Genomic DNA, 10,797 nt, shown 5'->3' with positions numbered 1-10,797 from the left:
GACTCTGGGAGTTGGTGATGGACAGGGAGGCATGGTGTGCTGCAGTTCATGGGGTCGCAAGGAGTCGGACACAACTGAGCGACTGAACTGAACTGAACTGAAGATTGATATTATCCCAGGAAGCACATAGTGCTAAAACAATAACAAAAGAAGACAGTAGGAGTAAGATACACACAGAAACATATATATTCAATTTAAGATCCTGTTGATTGTAAGATGCATAATTACAATATGTACTGTTAAAACTGAAAAAATGCTGCACTATAATAATTGTTATATATATAATACAATAATATATTATAATATAAAATACACAATACAGTATATTATAATATATAATGTACTATAATATAATATGATTAATATATAATATAATGTATTATTATGTTATAAAATGTCACATTATTATATTATAAGATGCAGTTTCAGAGATGTTAACATAGAAAATATATGCATTTTAGAATTTATGGTATACATTATATTTTTTTAATACATGTGCATATGTGTGGCTATATAAATAAATATGTATTTATTAATATTTATACATACCCACTTAGGTGTATCAGTTCAGTTCAGTCGCTGAGTCGTGTCTGACTCTTTGCGACCCCATGAATCGCAGCATGCCAGGTCTCCCTGTCCATAACCAACCCCCAGAGTTCACTGAGACTCACGTCCATCGAGTCAGTGATGCCATCCAGCCATCTCATCCTCTGTCGTCCCCTTCTCCTCCTGCCCCCAATCCCTCCCAGCATCAGGGTCTTTTCCAATGAGTCAACTCCTCGCATGAGGTGGCCAAAATATTGGAGTTTCAGCTTCAACATCAGTCCCTCCAATGAACACCCAGGGCTGATCTCCTTTAGGATGGACTGGTTGGATCTCCTTGCAGTCCAAGGGACTCTCAAGAGTCTTCTCCAAACCACAGTTCAAAAGCATCAATTCTTTGGTGTCAGCCTCTTTATGGTCCAACTCTCACACCCATACATGACTACTGGAAAAACCATAGCTTTGACACTACTTTGACTATACTTTGCTGACCTTGGTCAGCAAAGTGGTGTCTCTCTTTTTAATATGCAGCCTAGGTTTGTCAGCTTTCCTTTTAAGGAGCAAGTGTCTTTTAATTTTGTGGCTGCAGTACCATCAGCAGTGATTCTGGAGCCCAAGAAAATAAAATCTGTCACTGTTTCCACTTTTCCCCATCTTTTTGCCTTGAAGTGATGAGACTGGATGCCATGATCTTAGTTTTTTAAATGTTGAGTTTTAATCCAGCTTTTTCACTCTCTTCTTTCACCTTCATCAAGAGGCTCTTTAGTTCCTCTTCACTTTCTGCCTTTAGAGTGGTATCATTTGCACATCTGAAGTTGTTGATATTTGTCCTGGAAATCTTGATTCCAGCTTGTGCTTCATCCAGCCTGGCATTTTGCATGATGTACTCTGCATATAAGTTAAATAATCAGAGTGACAGTACTTTTGTGCCTTGTGGTGCTCCTTTCCCAATTTTGAACCGGTCAGTTGTTCCCATGTCTGGTTCTGTTTCTTCTTGACCCACATACAGGTTTCTTAGGAGACAAGTAAGGTAGTCTGGTATTCCCATCTCTTTAAGAATATTCCATAGTTTGTTGTGATACACACAGTCAAAGGCTTTAATGTAGTTGATGAAGCAGAAGTAGATGTTTTTCTAGAATTCCCTAACTTTCTCCATGATCCAAAGAATGTTGGTAATTTGATCCATGGTTCCTCTGCCTCTTCTAAACCTAGCTTGTATATCTGAAAGTTCTTGGTTCACATACTGTTGAAGATTGGCTTAGAGAATTTTGAGCATAACTTTACTAGTGTGTGAGATGAGTGCAATTGTGTGGTAGTTTGAAAATTCTTTGGCATTGCCTTTCTTTGGGATTGAAATGAAAACTGACCTTTTCCAGTCTTGTGGCCACTGCTTAGTATTCCAAATTTGCTGGCATATTGAGTACAGCGCTTTCACAGCATCATCTTTTAGGATTTGAAATAGCTATTTCAAATGAAGTTCCATCACCTCCACTATCTTTGTTCATAGCAATGCTTCCTAAGGCCCACTTCCATGTCTAGCTCTAGGTCAGTGATCACACTGTCATGGTTATCTGGGTCGTGAAGATTTTTTTTGTACAGTTCTTCTGTGTATTCTTGCCACCTCTTCTTAATATCTTCTGCTTCTGTTAGGTCCTTACTGTTTCTGTCATTTATCATGCCCATCTTTGCCTGAAATTTTCTCTTGGTATCTCCAATTTTCTTGAAGAGATCTCCAATCTTTCCCATTCTATTGTTTTCCTCTGTTTCTTTGCATTGATCTCTTAGGAAAGCTTTCTTATCTCTCTTTGCTATTCTTTGGAACTCTGCATTCAGATGGGAATATCTTTCCTTTTCTCGTTTGCCTTTCACTGCTCCTCTTTTCTCAGCTATTTGTAAGGCCTCCTCAGACAACCACTTTGCCTTCTTGCATTTCTTTTTCTTGGGGATGGTTTTGGTCACTGCCTCCTGTACAATGTTACAAACCTCTGTCCATAGTTCTTCAGGCACTCTACCAGATATAATCCCTTGAATCTATTCACCATCTCTACTGTATAATCATAACAGATTTGATTTGGGTCATATCTGAGTAGTCTGGTGGTTTTCCCTACTTTCTTCATTTAAGCCTGAATTTTACAGTAAGGAGCTCATCACCTGAGCCACAGTCAGCTCCAGGTCTTGTTTTTGCTGACTGTATAGAGCTTCTCCATCTTTGGCTGCAAAGAATATAATCAATCTGATGTTAGTATTAACCATCTGTTGATGTCCATGTGTAGAGTCATCTCATGTATTGTTGGAAGAGGGTGTTTGCTATGACCAGTGTGTTCTCTAGACAAAACTCTGTTAGCCTTTGTCCTGCTTCATTTAGTACTCCAAGGCCAATCTTTTCTGTTACTCCAGGTATCCCTTGACTTCCTACTTTTGCATTCCAATTCCCTATGATGAAAATGTCATCTTTTTTGTGTGTGTGATAGTTCTAGAAGGTCTTGTAGATCTTCATAGAACTGTTCAGCTTCAGCTTCTTCAGCATCAGTGGTTGGGACATAGACTTGGATTATTGTGATGTTGAATGGTTTGTCTTGGCAACAAACCGAGATCATCCTTTGTTTTTGAGACTGCACCCAAGTATTGCATTTTGGACTCTTTTGTTGACTATGAGGGCTGCTCCATTTCTTCTAAGGGATTCTTGCCCACAGTAGTAGATACAATGGTCATCCGAATTAAATTCACTCATTCTTGTCTATTTTAGTTCACTGATTCCTAAAGATATCAGTGTTCAATCTTGCCATGTGCTGCTTGACTATGTCCAATTTATCTTGATTAATGAGCCTAGCATTCCTAACAGTATGCAATATTGTTCTTTATAGCATTGGAGTTTACTTTCACCACCAGACACATCCACAACTGAGTGTCATTTCTGCTTTGGGCCAGCCTCTTCATTCTTTCTGGAGCTAGTAACAAGTGCCCTCTGCTCTTCCCTGGTTGCATATTGGACACTTTCTGACCTGCGGAGCTCATCTTCTGGTGCCATATCATTTTGCCTTTTCATGCTCTCATGAGGCTTCTGCAGCAAGGATACTGGAGTGGGTTGCCGTTTCCTCCTCCAGTGGGTCACGTTTTGTCCAAACTCTTCACTGTGACGCATCTGTGTTGGGTGGCCCTGCATGGCATGGCTCATAACTTCACTGAGTTATGCAAGCCCCTTCACCACTACAAGGGTGTGATCCATGAAGGGGTTAAACTGTTTTAGGCTTCAAAAATAATGTTTATTTTGACCTACAAAATTGAGGATCTCTGATTAACAAAGGAAATTATAATTCAGATAAAAGCTATTTGGTTATTCATATGAAAAATATGCACTGTGATGTCTTCATGCTATCTTGATTTTTTTTCCAGACATTTTAGTACAAATCTTCCACTTTGTAAAATTGTATTTGATCTTAGGTGTCACTCAGATGGACCCTGTTAATCAAATCAAATTGCCAGGGCTTTCTCTCTGTGACCTTGGTTAAAATTTCAGAGCAAGTTGAGAATTGCTTCAAGCATATAGAGCTCCCCAAAGTTCAATAATGATCTTTAGGGTATGTGGATTTAGTGACAAGTAGCCATGGACTTTATGTGAGAAACAATTAAAATAACATCAATACCCACTAATGTCTTGCACCTAGGGATCAGATTTGTGAAAAAGCTATGAACCCAGGAACATGATGAATATCGTGGGCAAGCCACAGTTGTCATGGAAAAGCTAATGATCTTTATTTTTCATGGATGAAACTTTCACACTGCCAATAAAACCTTTCGAATGGCAGACACGGGTCCCCCAGGAAACATGTTTAGGCATCGCTAGAATCTGTTTTCTTTCTTCTGTCTCCCTAAAGTCCCTTTAAGAGATTGATTATTTAATGTTGAGCCTTGTTTTATTTCATGTTGCTTTCTGTTGATATCTTGTATTTGAATTAAGAAGGCTATCTTATTTACTAGTCAAGCAGGAAATAGAAGAGGGACCTTTAGGGGCTACCAGGACTATAGGGGTCAGTGACAATAAAACTTCATTTTAGAGGACAGAAGTCCATGTGAATTTTGTAAACTATTATTATATCAAGTAAAGAGTATTTTTTGTTTTGGAAAAAGAATCCACACTATTTGAATACTGGAGTGGGTGGCCAGTGCCTTCCTCAGGGGATCTTCTTGACCCAGGGATCAAATCCAGGTCTCCTGCATTGCAAGCAAACTCTTTACCGTCTGAGCCACCAGGGAAGCCCCACTGAATAGCAATAGGAGATGCAATGGACTTGCAGTTAATAAGAATTGAGTTTCCTATAAGCAGATACTCTTACTAGACTGTGTTACAGACAGACACTGGAGCACAGAAGTGTTAGATAACTTACCTAAGTGTGTCAGTTAAGGCCCTGACAAGAAACACCTTCAAGTTGGGTAATCAGAGGAGAGTTTATTAAAAGGATTATTTACAAGACTTTTAGGGAATTATCTGGTGGCTCAGCGGTTAAGAATCTACCTGCATTACAGGAGACTCCAGTTTGATCCCTGGGTCAGATCCCCTGGAGAAGGAAATGGCAGCCCATTTCAGTATTCTTGCCTAGGAAATCTCATGGACAGAGGAGCCTGGTGAGCTCCAGTCCAGGAGTTCACAAAGAGTCAGACACAGTTGAGCAACTAAAGAAGAACAAGAGTATTCTAGGGTTTAGGGAAACCAACACAAAATTAGCAACATCAGGGGTCATTTCTACTCCTGGGATTGAGGGGTAGGGAAATGGAAAGTTTCTTGGTCCACAGCTATGTATGAGGACTGGCAGGATCTGTGGATTTGGGGTGGAAGGAAGGAAGGTGGGGCAATAAATAGCAATCCCCACTCTGCTTCTGCACTTGGATATCCTGCTGGTGCCTTCCATTGACTGAATACCACTGGAGCCAGAGGGCAGGAGAGCCCATGGATGCAATTGGTCCCTAAGGCTCAGCCTCCCAGAACATGGAGTGGGATGAGTGTGGTCTAATTCCAGCACCGGTGCTCCTAGCCCCTGACTCGTGGTAGATGCCTTTAGTTCACCTTCAGAATGAATCTAGGATTGAAAAAAAATCCCATAGAAATGTCTTAACCAGCCCAAACGTCATTAATTTGTTCTTTATTATTCACTTGAAATTTCACTTAACTTCCACTTCTAGTTAAGTTTCACTTAACTTCCATGTTCTAGCTCTACAAAGAACACATCTGTCTTTCCCCAGGTTGCATGAAATTCAGACTTATCTTTTTTTTTATCAAATGTCCTTTAATTTCATACACAACAATATGATACATATTGTATAAGAAGCGCACAATAGTTTTGCAGTACAATTTCAAAGTGTATACAAATTGGAATACAGAGGTTGAACACTGGTGTGCTGACAGCATTTCTGAACCTTGGATAAACTGCATACAAAACTTACAATCCAAATATCAGCCAATCTGGAAACTTTGCTTCCCATAATATAAAAATGATACTTTGAGATGCAAAATATTTTTTTACTAACAAACTATATAAACATTTAAAATAATCATTAAAAACTTAACTTTGGAATTTATAAAGATTAGCTATAAAAATATATTGGCAGTCACTTTTCTTATAAATGTACCATTCACTACATTACAAAATAGTCTCTAACATAAAATTGCCATAGTAACTGTATTTAGAATCTGATAAACCTTACATTAAACTGATTATAAAATCCTCTTGGAAAACTTTGGTATGCATCTTCAGGAGGTTTTCAAAATACTCTATCTTAACGGCCTGTAAACATTCCATTCTATTAAAGCACAACAGAGTAAGTAATGTATATTCAACTGCGTACAGAATATAGAATCAAAAAACAATTTATTAAATATTTGTAGAAAATCACCATTCCCAGAGTAACCAAAAAACTATTTTAAAAGTATCAAACTTTTAAACAATTCTTTTTCCATTCTGATAAAAAATGTTACAAAATCACCATACTCCATTCATGTACCTTAGATGTCTTTAAGGACAAGGCCTCAAAAATTGTTAACCCAGTCTCAAAGCCCCTCCTGAGTCCAACAAACAGACTTTTAAAAACCCATTTGAGACCTGACAATGGAACAAGTATATATAATCAAGATACATAATTTATATATTTAGTTATGTATTAGCTTTTCTTTTCTATTTGCAATGTAGAATTTACTGGCAGAAACAGAACACACACACACAATTGAAGAAAGATAAATTTTAGGAAACAAATGAAAACCTGTAAGGGTAAACTGATTTATTTTTAAAGATTTGATTTACCAAATTTCATCTTATCTACCATTTTTGGAATATTGGCAACTATTGTTATTTAGAAAATTCGAATTGGTGAAAGTTCATTTCAAATGTTTCTTGAGTATGTTTAATTTTTACAGAGCTTCCAGTTGTGCCAGTAACTTCCTTGAGGTCTTTTTTCCACTTTATCCTCTGTCACCAGATCTCTCGTGTAAGGTATTTCTCTTTGAGTTGTAAAAACCTAAATAAAAAGCTTCATTTTTGACCTTTTAATTCATAAAACTCCACTAGAAAGAAATCCATCTAATTTTTAGGCAAGTCCACAAAAATATTTTCTTCTTAAGAATCAAACACTTTTATTAGAATAAAGATCCTTCAAAGTTTTTAACTCTTCTATTAGAGTTTTGTTTTGATTTTCCAGAACTGCGACTCGATTTTCCAGGCATTTCACATATTCTTTCTTCTTTCTGCGACATTCTCGAGCAGCTTCTCTGTTTTTCATCAACCTTATTTCTCTTTTCAGTTGGGGGTCATCTGTCTTGGATGTCTGAGATGTAAGGGTCATGGGAGATGTCATCACCACGGTTTGTGGTAGTGAAGTAGCTGAAGGTGTAGTACGGATCTGATATGTCTGCGTATCTCCTGACGCAGTTTGTACAACAACCTGGTTGCTGGGCACAAGTATTTGTTGTCCATCAGAAGTCTGTGCATACTGGAGAATTGTTGTACCTTGCTGAGTACTGTCTGAATTTGTCACGGTTAATGTCTGAAGGCCCTGTACTCCATCTGTGCCTGGACTGGCCAGCTGTAAGGCTCCATCTGGGGCAATGGCAATGTACTGTCCGGTGCTGGTCTGATAGATGGGAGTTGGAACAGACATAGATGTTGACAGCAGAGACTCCAGGGTTTTCTCCGTCTCCTTTTCTGCCCCGTGTATCTTCAGAAGATAGGTCTTTCAAAATCTTTCTGTAAGATGGGTGCCGTGCTAGGATCCCGTGGGTTTTCTGTGAGGAGCCTATGCTGTCAGATGAGTCCTGAGACTCCTCACTCTCTGATAAAGATGATACCTGTTGAGCAATATGAGAAATATGAGCTGCCTGAACTGTGGAACCAGATTGAGGTGCTGTCTCTAAAGTGTTATTCTTGTGAGAATCTTCCATAATCAGCTTCCCATGACTGCTTCGTGTATGATTATTCTACCGTATGTCTCCCCACTCGACTGGAAGCTCCCGGATGGTAAGGGTTGGCTCTGCCCCAATAGCGAGCGGTTCGGGCCCCGCACCCCGAGGGCGCCGGGCACGCTCTATGGTCTTCGGCGAAGATAACCGGTCTCTGGCGGCGCTCGGCGGACTATGTGCGGAGGCCAAGGCCATGCTGCCCTCCCCACTGCTCCCGTCCCCCAGACTTATCTTTTGACTCTCACTGACTATGTGTTTCATTGCTTCTTCATCCCTTTGTGCAGAAGTTCATCCCTAATAATTGATTTATTGTTGTTTAGTTGCTCAGTCATGCTGACTCTTTGGGACCCCGTGGACTGTAACCTGCCAGGCACCTCTTCTCAATGGGATTTCTCAGGCAAGAATAGTGGAGTGAGTTGCCATTTCCTTCTCCAGGGGATCTTCCCAACCCAGGGATTGAATCTGCATCTCCTGCAATGCAGGTGGATTCTTTACTGTTGAGCCACCCACGAAGCCCTGATAATTGTTTTATTTGAAAAGAAATAAGTTCTTAAAGTGATCTTGAAGTCTGTTAGATTTGAGAGTATTTTGAAGTATCAAGAAAGTATCTATTTCTAAGAAAGTGGAGAAATTGCCTTTTAGTGTATGTGTCAAAAAGCTGAATCATCTTGAGAAAAATAATCCAGATAAATGAATAAATGATTATCTATTTTTGTATTGAAGTGTAGTTATTTCCATAGATACCAATTCATAAGGATTACTTATACAGTTGTGTTTTCCAAAGTCTGTTTGAATTATATTTGGCAATGGTATAATAAACTTCTAATTTCCTACTCTAATACTTCATGTTTTTCTTTCAAAAATTAAGAAAGATTAGTTTAATAGATTCAGCTTTCCATTTTTATATTCACTTGCTACAGGATACGTTTTAGAAGTATGGGTGTGTGTGCTTAGTCATGTCTAACTCTTTGCAACCCCGTAGACTGTAGCCCCTCAGGCTCCTCTGTCCATGGAATTCTCCAGGCAAGAGTACTGGAGTGGGTTGCCATGCCTTCCTCCAGGGGATCTTCCCAACTCAGGGATTGAATTCGTGTCTCTTGCATCTCCTTCATTTTCAGGCAGATTCTTTACCACTAATGCTACCTGGGAAGCCCTGGGAAGCATTTTATAAATATTAGTTACAATAATCTTATTTTTTTATTGTTGAAAAAAAGTGTAATGAAGGTTTTATATGTTGAAATGGAGTGGTATTATGATGATGTTTTGACCAGAGCAAGCTATTCTTTGTATCGACTACAGAGCCCCAGTTTAGCCGGGAATCTACATCTGGTCTTAGAGTGTACAATAGTCAAGGAGCTTAACATGGCTTCTGGTAGCCCTGGTGGACTGCCAGTTTGGTGGATGTCCTGGTTAATAATAGTAGTAACTAATATTCCTATATAGATTTAAAACTTACTATACTTTTACTTCTATATGTTATTTGATACTTATTGAAGAAGTGATGGTCCTTTGGAAATACTTGTGGTGTAGTCAAGGTACTTGCTTCAGCAGGTGTCCCCTGAGATAGTAAGTCATGCTAATAAGGACAATCCTACTGTCCTTACATTAAAAAAAAAAATTACATAAATGTAGATAGCTCTCTGTGCTTGTGTGTGTTTTTGTGTGTCTGTGTGCAAAGATAGGTAATTCCAAGGTAGTTCCTCGATGTCTAAATGGTGCATTGGAGGTACAGTGGTTCCCTCTTATCTGTGGGAGATATGGTCCAAAACCCACAGTCAAAGCTTGAAACTGTGAGTGGTACTGAATGCTGTATTATACTATGTTTTTTCCTATATATACATACCTATGATAAAATTTAATTTATAAATTAGATAGAGTCAGAGATTAGCAACAATATCTAGTAGTAAGATAGAATAATTATATACTATAATAAAAATTGTGTGAATATGGTCTTTCTCAAAATACCTTTTCCATCTTAACTACTTATCATATGTTATGGCCTTAACCTTTTTTTTTTTTTTTTAATTTTGGGGTATAGCTGCTTGAGAAGGAAATGGCAACCCACTCCAGTATTCTTGCCTGGAGAATCTCCATGGACAGGAGAGCCTGGCGGGCTACAGTCCTTGGGGTCGCATAGAGTCAGACATGACTGAGCGACTAAGCACAGCACAGGTTACAGGGAGGTTAAGATTCCCAGAAAATCCTGTTTACATAAATACTATGTATATTTGCATGGACTTTAAATTAAGCTGCATTTATGAAAACACTGTGAGCTCTTTGGATTAAATGCTACATTTCAGTCCTAAGAATTATGCCTGTGCCTAGAGTGTACCCAGAGGAATACTCTTTTTCTGATTGCTTATGCAACCTCCCCGTCCTAGCTCAGGCCAGTTTCATTAAAATCTCTATTAGTGCAACACAGTTATGATTAAATATTCTCCTACTTTTTCAAGAAGAAAAAAAATGCAGCTAACTCTTGATCGCCTGTGTCATCTGGGGACATGGCTCACAGGGATAAATTAAATCCATAAATAATCCAGAACCTTCATTTAAGCCAACAGCTTCAATCTCCATCCTCAACAAACCTTTTCCAAGAGCTGCTAACAAAGAATTCAGACTGCCTTCAGCGAGACTCCTTTGTGCAGGGTCAGCTCCAGGTAACACTGGGAGGTGACTGCCTGCTACGGTCTAGCCCCCAGAACCCCCGCTGCCTCTGTGCTCTGTGTCTCACTCATAATGAACCTTCTAAATGCCCAATTGCTGTCTTCATCTTATCGGACCTTTCTGTAGCTCCTGACACTGCTGACTAC

At 39.0% G+C, this 10,797-nt stretch overlaps 1 pseudogene; it reads right to left on the bottom strand.

Moving 5' to 3' along the window:
- Nucleotides 1–6,390: 6,390 nt before the first annotated feature.
- On the bottom strand, nt 6,391–7,990 carry LOC129658042 (cyclic AMP-dependent transcription factor ATF-1-like; annotated as a pseudogene).
- Between the last annotated feature and the right edge of the window lie 2,807 nt (nt 7,991–10,797).

The sequence above is a fragment of the Bubalus kerabau genome, chromosome 7 (genome assembly GCF_029407905.1).
Source record: "Bubalus kerabau isolate K-KA32 ecotype Philippines breed swamp buffalo chromosome 7, PCC_UOA_SB_1v2, whole genome shotgun sequence".
In the NCBI taxonomy this organism is placed as follows: domain Eukaryota; kingdom Metazoa; phylum Chordata; class Mammalia; order Artiodactyla; family Bovidae; genus Bubalus; species Bubalus kerabau.
This window is presented reverse-complemented; position numbering and strand designations above follow the sequence as displayed.